This window comes from Lissotriton vulgaris, chromosome 5, assembly GCF_964263255.1.
Source record: "Lissotriton vulgaris chromosome 5, aLisVul1.2, whole genome shotgun sequence".
Classification (NCBI taxonomy): Eukaryota; Metazoa; Chordata; class Amphibia; order Caudata; family Salamandridae; genus Lissotriton; species Lissotriton vulgaris.
Genome location: NC_141693.1, coordinates 560,268,948 through 560,291,579, shown reverse-complemented (window position 1 = coordinate 560,291,579; position 22,632 = coordinate 560,268,948). Strand labels below are relative to the sequence as shown.

General features: G+C 39.4%; 1 long non-coding RNA gene across 3 annotated transcripts in view; it reads left to right on the top strand.

Annotated features, from left to right (window-relative positions):
* The window catches only part of LOC147711267 (uncharacterized), a 331,066-nt gene extending 309,127 nt beyond the window's left edge, over positions 1–21,939 (top strand). For 2 of the 3 annotated variants that reach the window (XR_015295907.1, XR_015295906.1), the window contains exons 2-3: positions 18,469–18,567; positions 21,694–21,939. This is a non-coding gene — a long non-coding RNA (uncharacterized LOC147711267). Of the gene's footprint in view, positions 1–14,624; positions 14,782–18,468; positions 18,568–21,693 lie in introns of those variants that run through there. The other variant, XR_015295905.1, reaches the window with a different exon arrangement.
* The last annotated feature ends 693 nt before the right edge of the window (positions 21,940–22,632 follow it).

Sequence of the window (22,632 nt, the reverse complement as noted above, 5' to 3'; positions counted from 1 at the left end):
GAACAGGTATCGCATACTTTTGTAGATGTGGGAATTGGCGGGAGGGCTATTCTGTGCGCAACCGTTTTGTTTTCTTTTTAAGGTTATTAGAAATGGTTGTTCGGCCCCAGATTGATGATCGAAATCTAAGGTATGATACGCTGCCTCCAAATATGCGACTAGGCTCAGGAACTAACGCATGAAGAAGGACCTCGACTTCTGAGTACGGGTAAAGTGAAGTGGCGTGATAAAGGTACGGTGCTCAAAGGTACAAAGGGACAGGGTTGGCCGAAGAACTGATATGCCTTAGAACATCACAGCATTGGGAATGATTTAAGGATCCCGATAGCTAGATACATCTACAAACCAGATACCTCGCGCTAGGCGCCTCTGATTTCATTTAGCGTTTCCCTACACACGATCTATAATGCCACCCTCGGACCCCCCCATGAACAACCTATCACACTGCCCGCCCCCTTTAACTTCAGAAACCAAGACCCTAGGGATTATATCCCAAGGAGATAAGACGAGTATGTGGTAAGTAAGGAACTTTCGTGCCCGTACATCTGATATGCTCGAATGTTGTTCCCCCTCCCTTTCTTCCTTATTCTCCCCCTACAGGTTACATTGGAATCACGACTAGGGTATAGTAAAGATCTGGAGCCACGCCATGTCCAATACCTGAAGCGGACCTACGCTGCAAGATGGCACCTAAAGACGCCCAGCTCAATGCATGTTCTTATGTACCCGGTCTAATGCTCTTCCGTCCCAAACTGCATGCTTCCTACGTTCTAACACGAACCCAAAAATGTCTCATGTTGGGTAATGCACTGAATAGTCTAAATAGTACATGGCCACTCTCCATGCCACCCGTGTACTATTTAGCCTATTGTTGATCTCTCTATCTCTTTCTATCTCTCTCTCTGTCTCTCTCTCTCTCTCTCTCTCTCTCTCTCTCCTCCACTCTTTCTATCTCTCTCTCTCTCTCTCTCCTCCACTCTTTCCCTCTTTCTAGCGAATGGCACCTAATTGGCGAACCACTACCCCTGGTGCACCACCTGATTGGCTCCAAATACCACAAGTATTTGCACAAATTTGTCTTAAATAAAAATTGCATCGATACCACGTTACTACCTCTCCTTTTCTGCTAAATATTGATGAAACCTAGATTGGCCGAAAAGAAAGGGACAGGTAAGACGACTAAGGTTCTCTAATCCGACCCATTTTGAGGGAACTACTTGTCAGTGGCATCCATGATAAAATATCTCTGGTAAACACGACCTTCCCTGTCCCGAAGTTATCTCACCGCCCAAACAGTAAAGGTGATCAAGACATCCCCGTTTTCCCAAAATGCCCCCAGTTTCGTATCAGCTGCCCTGGACAAGAGTTTGAAAAATGTCCCTTGCCCCAGTTCGCTATATTCCTAGTTGTTTACCATTAGACCTCGCTCACCCCAAGGATGAGTTGAATAGTCATCGCAAGCCCCGAATTTTTAATAAAGTAGCCAGGTTGTAAGAAACTATGTAGAATTTAGAATAATGTTTGCGAAGTTAGAATTAAGTCAAAAATGAAAAGACTTGTTGCAAATAAACCCTGTTGAAAGTAAACTGTTTAGCCGAAAGATAGGATGCATTGACGTAATGAAAAATCGTTTAGCCTATGTTCGTTCCTCAGAAAGATACTTATCAGACCATGGTGAATAGCACGTTGCACTTTTTTGTAAAATACAAAGCCCTGAAGAACGGCATAACTTTCGTAGGACTCGGACTAGGAAAGTGGGTCTCTGCCAGAAGAATTGACGTGACTGTGATAAAATGCAATGAATAAGTATCAGACTTCGTTCAATGTAACGGATGCTTACCCAGTTGCTTAGTGTTGGGAGAGAAATAGATTTATGTGATTACCTTCCTCTGCAGAATCTCTAAAGACTGTCTTTCCAAACTCATTTAAGGGTACCACTGTCGGAGGAGAAAGAGACCGGATGTGGGAGCACGCGGCCTGACTGCAGATCGTGGAACATCAGCGACATTGGCCAAGGCGAGACCGCAGCAGTAAGGAGTTGCAGGACGAGGCACTGTTTCTGACAGAATGAAAGGAAAGGGCTGACCTGAGGCCCCTGCTTTATGATCGACATGTGCCGAAAAGTCCCCGCTCTCTGAACCTGGTTATGGGCCGCCTGTCTAAATTTTCCGTCCCTCTGGTCTGTTCCCGATCTGGCCCTGCTCCATCCCCTCCTCCTCCGACCTACCATAAGGACTACTCGCACACCCCCCTCCCTCCACCTGAACCTTCAACACCCTCTAAATCCTACCGTGCCATCCAGAGAAGGGTATTTCCTGCGTCAAAAGGGAGGGAGCTCCGGCTAAGTAGACCACGAACTGTGTTAAATCTCAGAACGGTGACCTAAAACACCACCAAGGGTCACCCCAAAGAGAAGCTAAACGAAGTATGTGGTTCTGCCCGCTACCGAGCACCTTGAAAATGATGGAAGCAACAGGAAGTACCCACCACAAAGACCCAAGAACGGACAGACTCCACAACTCAAAGACAATTGTACCCTTCACCACAAATCCTTTTCTGTCTCCTTCTAATGGCCACACTCTGGATTATGGAAGAAAATGCACCTGCTCCAAAAACCGTAACATATTTCTCCCACGGGGTCTGGCGAAACAAAACAAAGACACACTCCTGCCCGCAGACCTCCAACGGCTCAACCCACATGGACATTCCTACTAAAGAACGAATTGTAATGCAGGTGCTCAACGGTGCTAACAGAAGATGACAAGGAATGCTGAGAACTCGCTAATAATGGTCCACGACCACAAGACACTGGAAACCCTGATTATTGTTTTTACTATGTCTCATTTCTCTCCCAACCGCCATTGAATTGACTATGCTCCAACCGAGTACAAAAAGAACTTACTTACGTGGTAACCTATCAACGCTCTCACTACATAATTTTTGTCTGATCTTGCATTACTATGACTTCCCTACAACGAGCTTAACGATGAGCCCGCCACTAAGATGAAAAGATTTTAAAATGCGATGTTAATGTACAGTTCCTTCGCCTGGGTTTTTACTTCCTTATTTATGACCACCGCAGTAGACATAGATAGGAAATAGGCCATCAAGATGTCTTAGAAATGTTAAAGGGAGGACTGTGGAAAATTAATACGGTTTGGTGAACATTATCTGCGCCATCTTCCCTTTGCCCCGATGCCACACTCTTTGTCGCACACCCCCACCACTTTAACTGCCTTGACCAGAACCACCCTCTGCACACCCCTAACCCCCAGCACGGCTCTTCACCCTCACAAGCACCCCCCCCGCGCACTGATCACTCCCGCTTTCACATGTCTTGCGCGTAAGCGGCAGCCATTTTGAGCACCATGGCCCCTCTGCCCCTCGCTGATAGCCAGCGCGTCTCTCACCCTCTCCTAGCCCCGCATGCATCCCTTGCATACTGACAACCCCCTCGCTCTCAAACGCCACGGGTCATAAACCCCTCCTCAGCGCAGCTCTGCCTCGGAATCCCATCCTGTTCCCAGCGCGACACCTCCCTTCATCCCTTTCATGGTCCCAAGTCCTTTGAGGTAAACCCCCCTTTTCCTGTGTGCCCGTTTGTCTCCCCTGTTCCCAGGCCACCACCTGGCCCTGCGGACACTGTGTATTACCCCCCCGTACAGTAGGAAGCTTCCCCCTATCAAAGGACCCTCGAGTCGATCGAACACCCTTCACCCCATGAGATCCGATCAACTCCACACATTCCGTGAATCGGCGAAATGTCCAGCTGCGTGATAAGCATCATCTGTTGTGACCGGGGTGGGAATTTCAACTGTAAACGTGTGGGAACGGGCTTGAAGCGGGGATTCCTAGGACGCCTTTCCGTACATCAAAGTATTGACAAATATGTGTTTCATGTAATAAAGCAATAAATCTGAGTATAAGAGGCCAGGCCTCAGAGATGCGGTTAGAGCACCTCGTGACGATACTTGCTGTCTGAATTGATGTGTTCTCCTCCGGAGAGAATAAACCCTTGTTTCCTGCCTTTCAGTCTCCAGCGCCTGCTTCTTCATTTGTTAATATTTTGTGGGTAATAGAGGCGACACCGCCGGGCAACACAAAAGGGTCTTTGGTCACTGGTTGTCGAAGCACCCTTTTACAGGCCTTGATGCCAACTATGGGGAGAGAGAGGGGTGTTTAATTACCCAGCTCTGGATTCTCTCCCTCCTGTTGAAATGGGTTTTGATGGGCTAGAGGTACACCTGTTTGCGGGTGCTGTGGCGGTATGCAACATCCACTCACTGATGTAAGACCGCCCCAGCATGTTCTGGCTTACCCTTTTTAACTAGTCTAGCCACATCTCTCTGTATAGTACCCATTTCTTTCCTTAGGTCAGGTTTTTCAGTTAGAAAAGCATTAACCTCCACTTGCATGGCAGACATAAAATGAAGGTGAGGAACGCATAGGTGCCCATCGCCCTGGCTGGGTATGCTACTTGGGCGTGTCAATCGGTCAGGTTAAGATTGGTTCACAGCACACCAGCCAACAACCCTCAGGAACAGATCCAGCAGGGGCGATGTACAGTTCCCAGTTCCCCCATGCACTACTCCGCAGGCAGCATATAACACCCTACCCTGCACAGAAATAGGCAGGGGAAAATGAAAATGGTTAAAAAAATAAAATGCAGTGGTCCAACACCACAGGGCCTCTTCAGTCCTTTCCTTAAAACGGGAAAACCTTCTTTCTCATAGGAAACTATGGTGGCACCCTGTATATATGAAAGAAAACACACATATTAATAACAGCGGACACCCCGCTATAACAGTGTGAATGGTAGTTGTGTTAAACCCCCTCTCCTCTAGGCCAACTTGCATACTGCACATACAGGGAAGGGTTGCATCTCAGATAAATGTCATCAAAGAATGAGGGCCCACTAGGGCTAAATGTATCTGCCGTAATTCCTACGGATAATCTGCAAGCAGCTGCGCTCCTAAAACGGCATCTGATAGTTTAAACAAAGTAGCAAGGCTGTAATCCCTTGAAATGAAACAAATGATAATAATCTTCACTCTCGTCCTGAGAGTGTGAGCTGCCCCTCTGGTTAAAGTGACTAGTCTCGTATGAAGAAACGAAATCAAGCACATGAATCCTCATGTGCTTAGAAAAAAGAACAGAAAAATATCTAGCGAAGAAGAATGATGAATTTTAGTTCTCTGCGAGGTGCTCCAGCAGCTCAGAGCAAAGGCGAGTCCCCCAGGCATAGCTGAGGTAGGAAGGAGGGGCTTCCTCTTTAAAACCAGCGTTCGAGGAAGGAACGTGAAGGAAAAGCTCCAAAGCAGATCTGCCGAACATTTCCTTCTCCTTTCTGCAGATGAGAGCTCCGGCTCTATGGAGCGTCTGCATCTGAATGGACAATAAAAAGCTGGAAAGACGCTCTGGGCGGTATGCAGTCTTATCGAATGGACATAATATCGAGTCAGGAATGTCGAGTCTGCAATAATATCGAGGTAAGTAATATCAAGGTAAGTAATATCGATTTTAATATTAAAAAATATCAAAGGTAGTAATATTGAGTTGTTAATAACGAGTGTGTAAAATATTGTTTATGTTAGTAATTAATAAATATCGAGTGTCAGAATATCGAATGTTAAAATATCGAAATTATTAATATAGAGTGTAAGAATATTTATATTTGTTTTTTAGATTGTTAAATATGAAATTTAAGTTATTAAAATATATATATATATTATATAATTTTTAATAAATAATTTAAAAAAAATTATTTAAAAAAAAAAGTGCAATAAAATTTCGGAGCGGGATGTGGGTTTTTAATGGAATAGGGTGGGGAGTGTTTTAAAAAAGGGATTTTAGAATTTATTTTTTATTTATTTTTTATAGAAAATAGAATTATGAATTTTTTTAATACATTTTTTTTAATAAAAATATTTAAATGTATAATAAAATTTAGGAGTGGTATGTGGGTTTTTAATGGAATAGGGTGGGGAGTGTTTTAAAAAAGGGATTTTAGAATGTATTTTTTATTTATTTTTTATAAAAAATTTAAAATTATTAAAAATATTTAAATAAATGTATAATAAAATTTAGGAGTGGGATGTGGGTTTTTAGGGAAATAGGGTGGGGAGTTTTTAAAAAATTTGAAATTTTAAAATATTTTTTTTGATAAAAACTACAAACATTTAAAAAAAAAATTGAAAAAAAAATTAGGAATAGTATGTGGGTTTTTAAGGGAATAGGGTGGAGACTGTTTAAAAATTGTGAACTTTTAAAATGTACATTTTATTTTAATAACATTTTTTTAAAAAAAAATGTAGGAGTGGGATGTGGGCTTTTAGAGGAATAAGGTGGGGATTGTTGTAAAATGTTACATTTGTAATATATTTTTTTTAATTTAAAAAGTAAATTATTAAAAAAGAATTTTAAAAAAAAATTATGCTTAAATTTAGGAATGGGATGTGTGTTTTATGGGAATAGGGAGGTTAGTTTTGTTAAAATTTATAATCATTAATTTTATTTCTTATAAATTTAAAAAAAATGTAATTTGTTTATAAAATCTTTTAACATTTAAATAAAAATTTAAGAGTGGGATGTGGGTTTTTATGGGTATAGGGTGCGGAGTGTTTTTAAAATTTGAATTTGTAAAATGTATTACTAAAATGTTATAATTAAAATAAAATTAAAAAATAAATAAATAATAGTAAAATATATTGGTTTTGTGTACACTACATTACCTGAGTTTGTTGTTGTTTGAGTGGGATTACTTAATAATATTGTTTGATTGTCCAACATCTTCCCTGAGTTTATACTTGGTGGAGTGGGAATAGTACATTATATAGTATGATTGTCCAGCACTTTTCGGGAGTTACTACTTGGTGGAGTGGTAATAGTAAATTATATGGGTTTTGTGTCCAGCACCTTCTCTGACTTTGTACTTGGTGGAGTGGGAATAATAAATTATATGGGTTTTGTGTCCAGCACCTTCCCTGACTTTGTACTTGGTAGAGTGGGAATAGTAAATTATATGGGTTTTCTGTCCAGCACCTTCCCTGAGTTTGTATTTTCTGGAGTGGGACTAGTAAATTATATTGTTTGAGTGTCCAGCAACTTCCCTGACTTTGTACTTGGTGGAGTGGGAATAGTAAATTATATGGGTTTTGTGTCCAGCACCTTCCCTGACTTTGTACTTGGTGGAGTGGGAATAGTAAATTATATGGGTTTTGTGTCCAGCACCTTCCCTGACTTTGTACTTGGTGGAGTGGGAATAGTAAATTATATGGGTTTTGTGTCCAGCACCTTCCCTGAGTTTGTACTTGGTGGAGTAGGAATAGTAAATTATATGGGTTTGGTATCCAGCCCCTTCCCTGAGTTAGTACTTGGTGGAGTGGGAATAGTATATTATATTGTTTGAGTGTCCAGCACCTTTCCTCCTGACGTTGTACTTGCTGGAGTGGGAATCGTAAATTATATGGGTTTGGGTCCAGCACCTTCCCTGAGTTTTATACTTGGTGGAGTTGGAATACTAAATTATATTGTTTGAGTATCCAGCACCTTCCCTGAGTTTATATTTGGTGGAGTTGGAATAGTAATTTATGTGGGTTAAGGGTTTAGCACCTTCTCTGAGTTTATACTTGGTGGAGTGGGAATGATAAATTATTTTGGTTGACTGTTCAGCATTTTGGTAGAATATATAGTTGATGCAGTGGGAATAGTAAATTATAATATATGAATGTTTAGTATTTTGTGAGAGTAAATATAATAATATTAACTAAGTTGAACTCATGTTGTATGGTAAAATTATTATAACAAAATAAATTAATTATTGTAATTGTTAGTAATTAAAACAAAATTAGAGTCACAGCATGTTTTAAGTATGTCATTATTTTCAAAAAGTAGGTTGTAAAATAAGAAATCAGAAAATAATTGTATTGACATTTTTCAATGTTATCTGTACATTTTTATTTTCATTATATAAATTACAAATATTTACATTTTCATCACAGTTGTACATTTGTCTCAAAAGATTATTATTACAAACATAATTTATTACAATTATTTTAAGGTAAAGTAATATTTTGTAAGTGTATTTTTTTGTTTATTTCACAGTTTGTAATGTAAAAATAAAAATGTATTTGACAAGTCATATACAACAAATTTTTTTCTAATGTTTTAACATTGTGGTAGTATTTTTAAACATTTTTTGTAGTACACATATTTATAAACATTAATACAAAAAGTTAGGTTTTGTTAACATTATTATAATATTTACATTTGTGTTTTTTTAAATAATTTTTTATTTTTAATATTTAAAATATTCATAATAATTATGTTTACAGATACATTGCTAATGTTTTTAGGTAAAATATTGGTTGATACAAACAGTAAATAATAGTAATATTAATAACAGTGTTGTATATTCATACAGTCATGTGAGTAATTTTTAATAAGATAAATGTTTGTTTATTTAATGTAAAGGTATTGAAAATAACATATAGTACATTGGAATAATTTTTATAACAATGTTACATTTTTGTTTAATTGAAAAAATACAATAGTTACATAATGTATATTGTAGCATGTGTGAAATAATTAAAAAATGTTATTTAATGTTAATATAAATTGGACTATTTGGTTGTTTGGGCTTATTTTGTAACCGTGCCATGTTATTTTGTGTCATTTCGATTGGGAACAGCTCGCGGTTGGAGCCTGCTTCGCGTATGGAAGCATAAGTTTAATTTTAAGCACTTTATATAAGTTATATGTTTAGTTTGAGTGTTTGTGGAGTGTGTGTAAGTTTTCTATTGTTTGGTAGTTGTTTGGTAGTTGTAGGATGTGTGTGTTTTAGGCGGTAGTTACGGTTAACGTTATCGTTTTGGTTCCAGTTTACTAGTTTTGGGTTAGTATGTTGATGAGGTAGGATTAGGGTTAGAAATGTAACGTAATGTTTTGTATTGTGTTTAATAATGTTTTATATTGTATGGTGGGGTGTATTGTGTGCGGGTGGGTATGTATTTTGTTTCTATTTTACAGGTACTTTATGTGGATGTTATTTTTGGGAGAAGATTGCAGTTTTTTTTCGTATGAAGGGTCTCTATTATTTTGTAATATATTAGCGACACACTTTCTAACATTTTCCTTTTTTCCTGGAGCGTTTTTTATCTTTTACACTATTTTCGGGTCTTTAGTGGCTTATCGTTGGATCCATTATGGAGAAGAATCGTTAAGGATCTGTTTTTTTAATATTATTTATATTACATTTCCATGGAGCCTTTTTTTCTGTTTTTGTGAACTATTTTTGGGTTTTTTAAGGGTTTCCGAGTGGATTGTGTTGGAGCAGAATTTTTTTGATTACGTGTTATTTTTGGATGATCTCGTTTGGATTGTTTGGGTGGATTACTTCGAAGGAATGACTTATTTGGTTACAAAGGTTTCTCTTCAACAACAAAGTGAGTAAATATTTTAATTTTTTTTATTGGGTGGGATTGTTATGTTATTTTTTATGTAATTTTATGGTATATGTTAGAAATTGTAAGGAAATTATTTAGATATATTTAAATAAATATATTAAATATATTTCAATAATTTTGTTACAGTTTCTAACATGTGTTTAATATCTATATTTTATGTTTACTATTTGAATATTGTAGGTATGTGACTTAGGTTTAAAGAATTGTTTTAGCTATGGTAGATAGGTATGGTAGGTCTCTGGTAGTTGGGTATAGGGTTACTTGGCTTTGTAAGGTGTTGTACATTTTTTTCGTTACTTTAGTTAGTTTCGGGCCTATTTGTGTTATAGATGGCTCCGTTGGTAAAAGAAAAATAATTTTTTGTATATGTTTTGTTTACAAGTATTGGATTCCTTTTCACTTGGACGTTTTCTTTCTAAGTTTCGTTTTATAAGTTGTCTCTGTTATTTCAGTTTGTATACTTACTTTGTTTTGAGTTGATAGGTTTGTAAATGTTGGCCTTTTTTTCTTTAATTGTGGTATATCTGCAATAAATGGTAAAAATGAAAGAAAAAGATTAGTTTATTGTTTAATGTATTATTTGTAGTTTGTAGTGCTAAGCCTAGTAGTTAATGTCAGGTACTTACTTTGGTTTTCTTTATCCTTTGTTTGATAGTAGCAGTTTTCTGTTCTGGTGAAAATTTGGCAGAGTTTTCCCTTCTTCACATTTTGTAGCACCAAGTGGTATCTAATTGTGTGTTTTCTTTCTTTATGTAGTGTTTGAATTATGTGTAGGTTAATTTAATTGGTTGATTTAATTGTTTGGTGTTTTTTATTGGTTGTTTGAGATATTTTGAATTTTTTTGATAGTTCAGTGATTCGTTTTGTAGATGGTAGGTAATGGGTTTATATTGTGGTTTTCATTTAATATTGTTTTGTAATGTGAGCTGTATAATGTTTTATATGATTATATAATGTGAACTTATTATATTATAAACATGTTTTATATGTTATAAATGTTGCTGTTTTTTTATTGTTTAATTGAAGTATGTTATATTTTATATAAGTATGCTGATTTATGTTACGATTAAAGTGTTTTTCTACAGATATATTCGCATATTTATTATGTATAGTGCAGTCGATAATTTGATTTATCGATATTTTAGTGGTCTATATTTTTGTTTTCGATATTTTTGATTATGTCTTTATGTGTATTGAAAGTCGATATATTTTAATTGCGATACTTTTAAGGGCCGATAATGTTGTTTTCGATGTTTTTTTGTTGCGATATTTTTGAGTCGATATTTTAGTAGTTTTATGTTTAAGTATTGGGAGTCGATATTTTTGTACTCGATATAATTACGTCGATAATTTTTGTACTCGATATTCGGTCCGTCGATATTGTTTCAGTGTTCCAAGGAGCGCTTGACGCTTTCAGAGCACTCGAAGAAAAGCACTGACAACATGGAGCTAACAAAGACTGGAACAATGAATCCAAATGGCATCGGGGAGAAACTCGAACAAAGAGCCATGGTCCATCAGCTCTCAAACGATTGTCAAGCACCTGCCCTCTCTAGGAGAGGTGCTAAAATAGGCAGTACCAAACACTGGAGAAGACGTAGTGGCTTCCCTAATGCCTTCTGGATATTGTGGTTCTACTCCTGCAACATTCAAAACGCATTCTCACAACGCTATGTCTCTTGGCTTTCTGGGGTGATGCTGTTTCCTCTCTGGTTACGGAGGATCATGACACTGGGGCAGTGCTAGTGTCACTGTCTACCTCTGCTGTCATTATCAACTTCTTCTGTGACTGCTCATTTCTCTATCACTGCTTGGTACTCCTTTCACTCCCTCTCGTATACCTCAATCCTCTCCCTAATCATCTCACTTTCAGGGCAACACTGGCCTTTTATTCCACCCGGCATGTCCTGGTGGGTTGGAGACAATCGGGGTCCCAGTGCCTCTGCTGGAGCTTCTATCCCTTTCTCCAGCTCCCCTATTGTAGCAGCAGATAAAAAGTATTCTAGAGAGAGGGAAACAGGATCAGAGAGTCCAAGCAATCGGAGACATAGAAGAGAAGAGAAGAGAAGAGAAGAGAAGAGAAGAGAAGAGAAGAGAAGAGAAGAGAAGAGAAGAGAAGAGAAGAGAAGAGAAGAGAAGAGAAGAGAAGAGAAGAGAAGGGAAGGGAAGAGAAGAGAAGAGAAGAGAAGAGAAGAGAAGAGAAGAGAAGAGAAGAGAAGAGAAGAGAAGAGAAGAGAAGGAGAAAAAGAGAGACAAAGGAGTGGAAAGTGAAATATCAAAGGGGAAGATTGTTTGAGCATTTTGTCAGAGCTGCTTAGGAAATAAAGCCCAGCACTGTCACTTCCCCATCTGTTCCCTCTGTGCACTTCTATCCCATGTGTCCTATAACTGCCCACCTCCACATTTTATTGACCTGTATCCTTCCATTGTCCACTCTCACCAAAACTATTTCTCCTGTCCCTTCCCTACAAACTCCTTTCATCACATCCTGTCATATAATGCTCCTGAAAGGCTGATAGTGTTAATTGGGAATCAGCCTTCCATGTCACTGAATCTTCACCGCAACTGCCCGCCTTTCAAGGGGAGGTAGTTGGGGAGGAGTATTAATGCTTGGCAAGTCTAACTCAGACTTTCATACTTTCAACTTTGATGCATTGAGTATTATTAAAGTGGTTAACAGTAAGACCATGTATTTACAGCACAGATACATATTTGCAACTACTATTAAGCACTATTTACAGAAATGTTTTGGCACAGAGGCCCCATAAAAGTCTACACTGGTCTGCTGGGTGGGGCCAAAGGCCAAGTGTGATTCAGAGGGCATTTCCCCATAAAGAAGCATTTGGCTACAGTACTGTTCAAAAACCTCCTGCCTCGGACTGTAGATGTGGATGGAATTTTGGGGACAGAGGCCTGATCCAAGGCCTTTCTCCTTTGCAGATGCCTGCCACCACTGGTGGAGGGTGTGCCATATGGTGGTAGAGGCCTGGTCCAGAGGTTACCTACCACTGGTGATGGATTTGGTGGCAGGCCCTAGAAACATGGGCTTCCTCTTTCCCCTGGTAATGGAGGGTGTGTCTGGTGAATACAGAGGGCTTCTCTGGTGATCTCTTCCCGCAATAATAAAAGTAAGGTTGGGTGGGTGCGAGTCCTAATGAGGACTAAGAGTTGGAAGGTAGATTGTGTTGTGTAAGGACATTAACCATCATTCTTGCTATCTTCTCCATGGACTAGACACATACTGCTGATCTCTAATACCAACATATCCTGGAAGCATGCACCAATTAGAAGTTGATGTTTTTCAAGCTCTGTTTATTGCCCTAAAGTCAGTCCCATCCTGGATCTGGAGGCCGAATTCATGTGTAGAGTTGGGAGATGCCATCTCCTAACAGGGTGACGTGGACCAGCTTGGTGAGCAAAGATGAACGGGGTGAAGATAGAATGTCTGTTGGTTTAGGATTCACACCCCTTTGGCATAAAGGCTGAGCGTAAGGAAGCAGAAGGTTTCGATCTTTCCTCATAGTTTGAGGATCACTACACTGGGAGCCCATTGGGACTAGGAAAATCATAAGGAAAAGTGCACTGAAGTGGAAAATAACAACAATCTCAGAGGAGACTACTTCTCGAGCACTCACTGTAAAATATTGCCACAAAGCTAAGTGGGGAAATAATTTTAGCTCCAAGAAAATACCACAGCCAACTGACAGGGGAGAAAGTCATTTACAGTTCTGTTCACATAGCGAAACAATTGAATTCCATGGGCTTCAAGGGTTAGTGTGCTAGTTGTGTTGAACTAAAAGAATTTCACACTGAAAGAGGAAGTAAGGAAAGAGTAGTGAGATTAGAGGTCAAATAAGTAACACTCTCCTAGATATGCTTGGTATGCTTTTTTTTATTTAAATCTTTTTATTGAGTGATTTTATCCCACTTTTACATACAGGGCACGGCGATATATTACATGTAACAGAAGCATTAAAAAACAGAGACAATGAAGAAAGAGAGAATAAGGTTTCCAATTGTTACAATTTCCTTCGCAATTACAGAAAGAAAGGATACAGAAGTGAAATAATTTTAAAGTCCAGACAGGATTGTAAAATATCTGACCAACTAAGCAAGAGATCAGAACATAAACAAAAAATTAACAGTTCAAGGCAAATTAAGCATTTATATAATTCTTATATATAGTTCAAGCCTTTCAATCCCTACTCCCTTCTGACCAGTTAGTGATAGGATCCCAAATCTGCTTACCAGTTTTTCTTCCCTTTTTCCCTTTCCTTGCATAAATCTCAACCTCCAAATTGTATATTGTTAGTAATTTAGCCAGCCACTGATGAAATGACGGTGGCAAAGGGTCCAGCCATGCAGATGCAATACAAAGTCTCATAACTGACATAGCTAAAAATAAGAAAGATTCTCCCCGCCCTGTTGTTGCCCATCCTCCTCCTTTACCCCTAGAAGAATTATTGAGGGGGTTAAGGGAATATCTGTTCCTAGTACTCTATTTATAAAGCCCTCAATGTCTTTTTTGAGCGACTGCAGGTGAGGACATGCTGCAAATACATGAATTAAATCTGCATCTAAGCTTCCACATCTAAAACAGGTGGTTCCAGCTGTGCCACCCCACTGAGCTATCTTTGAAGGCGTATGGTAAAGATGGTATATAGTTTTATAGTGTTGTGCCTGAAGAGGCGCTGAGCACAGCAGTGTATGCCCCATTTCTAAAGACATGCAGAAACTTCAAGGGTTAGTGTGCTAGTTGTGTTGGACTAAAGGAATTTCACACTCAAAGAGGAAGTAAGGGAAGACTATTGAGATTAGAGGTCAAATAAGTAGCACTCTCCTAGATATGCTTGGTATGCAAATTCTGAATAGTCTTCCGCCCAATGGTATGTATTCAAATAATTAACATATACTAGTAATGATTTATCAGCAAACCTTAAGAGACACACCTCAAAAAATAGGAACAGTGCAGCATAATTGTGAAATATCTTGCGAGATTAGAAAGTCCAACACTCTGTCCTCGTGCAAGAAAACAAACCAATTAATCGTGATCTTCCTCTTGAGATATGATAAAAATTATGGGTGTGAAAATATGACTGATAATGTTGCTCAACTAGTGGAAGGGGCAGATTTCCTGTGTATATAAGCCTCATCTTTGACAAGGCTGGGCACAACTCGAAGTGACTCTTTCGATATTTTACCTAGTGGCTGAGTTTGACGCCGGTGGAAGTGACGACCATGTCTGCCAAGGGAGGATACAGGGAAACTCAGAAGACACAGTGTCAAGATGTTAAAGTCGTGGAGAAATGCCAAGACCGTAAGTAATTAGTTGTGACTTAGACAAATTATATAAACAGGCAGATTAAATTAGAGGAAGATGGGAACATGAGCTAGCTAAGGGCAAGCACAATCTGGCCAACCTAACTTTCTAACTTTTCAAATTTTGTGATCCTACATGTTCTGCGATGAAATCAGTTTGCTAGTTGCCATCTTATGTGATCCACTAGAAAGTGCATAAAAGTGGTGATTAAATGTGAGATGAAACATGAGTTGGGGTCTGCTTGTAACATACAATCTCCAAATAAATGACAAGGTCGTAATATTTTCACTGTAACAATTGCAAAACCTTAAGTAACATATGTGCAGAACTTGCAGACTTGATGTGACTGGTGGTCTTTTCTTACCGTCATGTTTTTAAAATGTCCATTTAGTAGCTTTACTAGGATCGTGCTATAATTGTAATATCAATTTATCATGTAGTCACCACTCATGAGTGCTTACAACCCTTTCTTTCAACTCTTCACTCACAATGCTATACAAACGTATCAAAATTAGAAGATAACATCGTTTACAAAAAGTTACAGGAGATTAATTAGGTATGAAGGCAATGCTTTAGGTATTCCAAAATTACAATTTAGGTGGAATTGTATTTAGCTGGGCACTACCCATGTCTTTCATACTTTGAAAAGTTTCCAGTTAAACTGATGTGGAAAGTGGAATGGACTAAGCGCCCAAGCTCAAGAACCGGAACTTCTTTGGCAGATCTAAAAAACGAGGCATATTTATAAGCCCCTAACGCCACTTGAGTGTCAATTTTTCTGACATTCCGGTGACATTGCTTCAAACCCCTTATTTAAAAGGTTCTGTTAAGCTGTCTGGTACGGCAAAGGGGTGTGCAATGTGTGTTGCAGTGGGAGTTCCACTGCAACACCCGTTGCTGGTGGACGTTGCCCCACATTTACAAGGATGGGGCAGCGCCAAAAGCTGAGGCCAGGTAAAACCTGGTCTTAGGGTGCCGATACCAGGGGAAATTATAAATGTCTCCTAGTACTTTGCTCTTTCTATGTTTGCTGCATAGAAATAACAAATTACCTTTAAAGATTGTTTATGTGCAGGAAGATGTCCCTTCTTGCACATAAACAATCGCACCCTGCAGTGCAGGCAGACCTAGCAACATGACGCAAGGGTGCCTGCTCTGGCACTTAGCAGCTTTGTTAGAGTCAGTACTAGGGTAAACACAAGGGTGCACCGTATTGTAGTAAATACAGCACATCTCTGCATTTTGAAAATGTCAGAGCGCGGCGTTGTCAAATTTGGCATTACACCGTGCTCCAACATTTTCCTGTACATATTCTCAGTTGTCTCTTTTTTTCTGGCTCCTTATTATCAATGATTGAGGCAAGGGATCAAAGACCATATTGTATGTCAAATCAAAAGCAACAATATGCATCTATAAAAAGCAATGCTAATATCCGCAATTCAGTCTCATCATACAACTCTTTCTTTAATTTATGATTACATTGCAATCCCTCTACTTTGGCTCTTTTTAAATTTTGTTTCAAAGTGTTGGGGTTTCCAGCTCCCCAATCATCATGATGAATTCAATAAAACTCATGGACGCTTTCTTCTGTTGTTCTTTTTACAGTGTGTGTCACTATTATATTCTCAATTTGCTCCACAGAAAACTAAATTTGGCAAAATGTGCAGAAAGCTAGACGAAATAATTTTAGTCTCACATACCAATCAAAACTTTTGATGTTATACGATAATTAAATTTCATTAAAAGACCAAGATCTGTAGACAGCATGCTAATTTATTTAATTACTATAAACAGAAGTTTCATCTACAGGGATCAAAACTAACACCAAGAAGCTTGAGAGTAAAAATAGAGGAGACTCTGGTGTGTTCAATAAGACTAGTGAAGTCTGTGTTTGATCTTTTTTAAACTGTGTCAGAATCAACAACTAGGTTTTCCAGATGGTCTAATAGGCAGCATATGGAGAACAAGTTGTAACCAAGGCAAAGCCAAAGATTTGTGATCAAAGCCTTAGTTAATGGGATACTTACTATGGGGCATACCTTTCGGTGTCACTGTAAAGCTTTATGGTTGTAGGCTTACTGTTCACCTGCCAAAGCAGATTGAGCAATAAGGAAATCAGAATTTCTGACTGAAACCTCACTGCCTCTTTAAGTCGTTTAAGACTGGAATGGAGTCCATAGTATGGCGGGTTCACCTATAATGGATTTACTTCTTACCAATTTGTCATGCTTTTCAGCCACACTAGTCTTTTAGGTGCCTCACAGATTTCCCAGTTTGGTACCATTAAAGTGCTTCAAGCTCACAACCTATAGCTCAAAATCATTTTGACAATTTTGATTTCTGAAATATCTGCATACAACAGGAGTTAAAGGTACACTGGAATTAGGGACTGGACCCGGAAAGAATGGGGCCACCACCTGCTTAACAATGAGGGTTTATTTTCAGTAAAAATGTTCTATATTGTCCTACTTAGTGTGGCCGAGCCACCATCTTCCTTCAACACCAGCAACAACAGCAATAACTTGATTACATGTTTTGCTAAAATGAAATGTGGGGAAAGTTATCTTATCCGATTTATATTTTTTCATTCAAATGTTGCCATCCCTTACATAGAGGTCATGATGCTTCCTCCTACAGGAGCAATGAGAGCAAAATTATAGGGAGACCTTCTGGGTAATCTAAAATATTGACTCCTTCAGCAGTAGCCCTTCCGGTTGGAACCTGTTCCACAGCCAAGCTGATGACAACAGAAACTCTGTCCATACTGGTTCTGTGAATGAACATGTCCCAGTCACATCCCGACAAAGGATATGTAAATACTAATGAGGGTGCTGAAAAAGAATTGCATGAATTCCACATGCAGTGCATTGGCATTTGATGGATTCATAAACTGTTAATGCCCGCGCAGGTATAAACTGTGCATGTATGTGCGTACGTACATGACGCTGACAGTCATAGCTGAAATACGCTTTTTTTCATCAATAATTATGCGTTCGTGCGTTTGTTTGACCATTTCAGGACGGGCATTTGCGTTCTTTTAAGAACTTTTTTGTTTTAAATTTCTATTTAAGTAACTCCTGCTTTCAAACTTTTCGATATTTTCTTCACCTCTTTTTCTTTTCGTGCACGAGTCAGACATACATACTAATGGGCCAAACATATGCCTGAAAAAAACTATGTAAATCAATCTGCAGACTGTGGTCGAACTCCTCTTCGATGTATTATTACTTTGCAAAATGACCCCTTTTTTTAGCTCCTTATATTGAATAAAATGATGTCTGTTTACTTTGCAATCTTTAGACTGTTTTCCAAACCACTAATAGTCTTTATTCACTGTGTGCTGTAGAGGGTATATTATCTCTATATCACATGCTTTATATCACATGACAACAATATCACATCCACTACATTGAACTAACCGTCACATCACAAAGTAAGTTAGATAAAAAGTTCAAAATAGTAACTATATACTTTGTGAAATAGCAGGTGCGATATTTTTGTAGGTCGATCTTATGGACTTATATCATGATGTAGAAAACCCAGCAGGGTTGTGAATGGGCCCCTGTGTATCTCAGTAGCTTCTGTCTAATGTAAGACTGCTAGGTTTGTCAATATAGATCAGATGTGCACTCTACCGTATGTTATGTATAAGTTTGTAATGTGCACCCTTGTCTTCCTTTTCAGCATGTGCCCCAGTGGTGCTGTGCCAGGACCCAGTCCCTCAATGTGAGCCTCAGTGTAAGCCCCAGTGTGAGCCCCGGTGGGAACCCCAGTGTGAGCCAGGTAAGTTTCATCACAGGAAGATGACCACAGCGCTGACCATTCCCAATGAAAAGACGTCATTCATGTATTGAATTCAAAAACATCGTTATTTAGCAATATGTATCTGCTTTCATAATGCTAGTTATTTTTTTAGGGTGAGTTTATTATTAATAAAGATCTCTTTTCAGTTTCCAAAAGCATAATATGGCGTAAAACCAATCCGAAAGCCATTCTAAAGATTAAGGGCCTAATCTTTTTTTAAGTGTTGCATCGCTGCGATAAAAAAGCGATGCAACACTTTTCTCTGCGCCCTCCTTACGCCCCCATAGATAAACCGTATTTACTGTACGGCACTCCATGTTGCAAGGATTGACAGATGCTTCAGGAATCCTGATGTATCTGTTGACGTAAAACTCAAGCATTACTGCTGTCGTGTCGTAAGCATGACGCAACTCCAGTAATGGGGGAGGCCTACAACAATTGCCTACAACAATTGCACTGTGTCAGCCTTACACCTGCTAAGAGGCAGGTGTAAGGTTTTGACGCAGTGGCATCCTAGAAGTGGTGCAGTAAAATCTGGTAGATTTCACTGTGCCATTTCTACAAGGCTTTCTTGCCAGGGAACGCCCACGCTGCAATCATTATACCTGACGCAGGTAATGTGGCGTAGGGGTTTACAAAGTGGCACATCTGCCTAGATGTGTCCCTTTGTAAATATAGCACTGCGTGGCCTTTTACTCAGCGGTGCAAAGGTTTTGCAAGTGTCTCATAAATAAGCCCCTACGGTTGTAAGGTGAATGCTGTTAAGTGCGACTAAAGCAGTATCTGTGGTTTTAGTGACAGTACTGTAGATCTAGAGCACTGTAGATGTAATAGATTGGTCTTCCATTGAGAAATAAAGGCGACACGTAGGTGGTTCACACCCTTGCAGCAAAGAGACTGTTATGGTTGGAAAAGTGCTGTCACTTCCTGTGTGACGCGTCAGTGCAGGAGTCCATTGAAAGAGGCTCTTTCCATGTAGCGAATGGTGGCTGGTTATGGAGGCTTGATCCAGCACCAAACTATCCCTTCAGAATGTGCGCCTTTTTCACAACATGTAGGTCCAGCTTCAGACTTAAGAATTCTTATGGCATGATTTTTAACCTCACTGCACAGTTCGGAATGGTGATGAGCATAGGTAGGATCCGTTAGCTCTTGGTCTTCCCTAAAAGAGCAGATGTAGGTGTCGCAGTTCTGTCTTCCAGGATGGACTTCGGTGACTGTTCCTGTCTTGCTCTTTCCAGCATTATAATGGACTTCACTTAACAACTTCAGAGCATGGCGTCTTGTCCATTGAAAAAGTTTACCCAAGAACATCAAGCCTCTGGTTTATTAAGACTTTAGGCAGGAGTTAGCATGAAGCAAAACTGTGCCTACCACTTTCTATCCCTCACAAGAGGTGTTTTGCAAGGGAAAGATGCACTTTTCATTCTGCAAAAACTACTTTCTGTGGTTTAGTGTCAAGGAGATGTTACTGGATCAGATCAACACAAGTACTTATAGGTTTTGATTGAATGGCCAGTCTACCATGATAACCAGACAGGGCATTGTGTCAAAAATGCCTACGCAGTGTCAAATAAGGAGAAATGTGCTCCTTTCTCAAAAAAGGCACATTGCATGTGTGCTGCAGTGCACACTAGTCCTCTATTGTGTGAGAACTGTCTGAGTTTGTCTATGCTTGGAAATTTGTACAGAAAATGTTTGTCTTCAGAACAGATCCTTTGCTGGACAGCGCATTCTGACCTCTGCACCTGTGCGAGGCTCTGTGTCGATCAAGGCTGCCCCATTTAAGCCCAGCACATGGGATGACACCAGCAGCAGACTGACCTTCAGAGATATGGCACTGCCCTGTATTTTCCCTCTTGTGCAACCAGCACAGCAAATGTGGATGCTGCTCTGCTTTGCACGAAATATTTGAGAATCTGAGTCCAAATTCCCTATTTTCTCTAATTTAGAGACTAGTCCCAATAGATGGAGGGAGAATCACTTCAGAAAAAACGAGAATCAAAACATTTTTTCTCACATCTTACCTTCGGCAAAAAACATACAGCCTAGCTTTTGGTGAATAATGTGTCCATATCACGCATTTTCTGTAATGTCTTATGGATAATTTGATTCTTAATCAGTTTCTACCCTCCATTTTGATATGTTGTGTGTGGCTCTACTTTAGAGCCAGTAGTATGAGCACTAGTTTTGAAACCTGGTTCTTCACTGCTCTGACATCAGAGCAACAGGATATTTGGCCCCAAAACTAGGACTCTGGTGGGTGTTAGCCTACTGTCTCCCCATGATCTCTGATGACCCATGGTAGGTGGGCAGTCAAGGTAGAATCCCATACATTAACAGCTGTGATTTCCCCTGCCACCCACTGGTCAGAGCTGACCAATGCAGACAGGGTAAGCAGCCCAAACTAAGCTGACCTGTGAGTTCACATGGTCAGCCTGGGTGGGTGCGTCCAATTGTTCGAACCAAGAGACTGCATACAGTAAAGCAGATTCAAAGTTCAATACATGTGAGCCACAGGGGGTAAGCAGACACCATCAGGATAAAAAGCTCCAGGAGAGAGAAGGAGTCTTTATTTGACAGAAAAATGATAGAAGATTTTCTAATGACATTGAAACCTTTCGGCAGGCTCACTTTTTGTAGGCTTCTGGTGCTTTTGAGACTTCACCAGATGCTGCTGTTGAGATTTGCTACTCAAGGTTGGTCTGCGAGCTGGGTTGGTAACCGTATAGCACACTAAACATTACAATTTGGCATCTCAAAGTGTCAGCTAAATGGCCCGGCGATCTATGTTGAAAGCTGATACACAAGATGTGACGGGAGCACCATTTTTGCACATTATTTTGTGGCTGAAGCTGGGGTTAGCGGCCATCTATAGCAACACAGGTCCATGATCCTGAGTGTTAAAATTATAATGTTGTTCTGTGAAACACCTTAGTCAAATATTGTTCATCTATCTTCTTCTTTTGAAGAAATAAATACCCTCTCCCCATTCATATAAATGTGTCGGAGAATCATTTTCTTCTATTTTTGCTCTGAAACCACATTTCTGCACATGACATGACATATAAATCACTCATTAATGTTCACTTTCTTCTTCAACAGCTCCATGTGCTCCAGTTTGCCAGGACCAGCAGTCAGTAAAAGGTGGCAGGAAGTGCTGACCTGAGAATACAAGCACCAGCCTCCATGTTATCTGTCTACCTTCCACTCCCTGTGATTAAGAAGTAACACTGTAAATGAAAATGAATTCTGATTGCACTGCAAGCCGTCTCATTCCATTATGTACTATGATGTATACAGAATAATGCCATTTGAATGAGACTGCAGTAAAATGTTAAATTATGAAAAGTTCTTTTGTCTGTCTCGTCTCTTATAAATAATCTGATAATTCATTTAGTACTATGTGAAACTTGGATGCTTAAGGCAATAAAAAATTGTTTCTCAGGATCATGTGCAAGTTGAGCCAGTGAACCTTGCATGGATGGCAGAAATCTCTGGTTCCACCAAGGACACAGTAATCCTCAAGAAGAGACCTGGGCAAGAGGATCAATAACACTTTGAGGCACATAATTTAGTGCCAAACCCCAGAGAAGTCTGTGTGCCTTATTGGGAGTTTGGTAATACTGTAAATGCATTCTCTTACGAGAAACACCATCACCCTATCACCCCCGTATTCTATCATTAAATACCTGTGGGAACTGAGAATGGGGAAATTATGGATAAATATCAGTTAAGCATTCTAAGAACAGTGCTTTTGAATTATGGCATGTGTGTTGAAACTGTGATCTACACTGGGTAGCTGGCCCACCCCATGACGTGGTCCTTAGATTCTTACATCTGGCTGGTGTTGTGTAACTCACAACTTAGATTTGTGTAAGGTCCACCCAACATATCATACATACAATACATTGCAACAGAATTGTGTAAGGTTCATCCTAGTGGAATGGAATTTTGTAAAGTCCATTCAACTTCTCATACACACATTACATTGCAACAGAATTGTGTAAGAGTTATCCAATTCCAATTTAATTTTGTACAGTC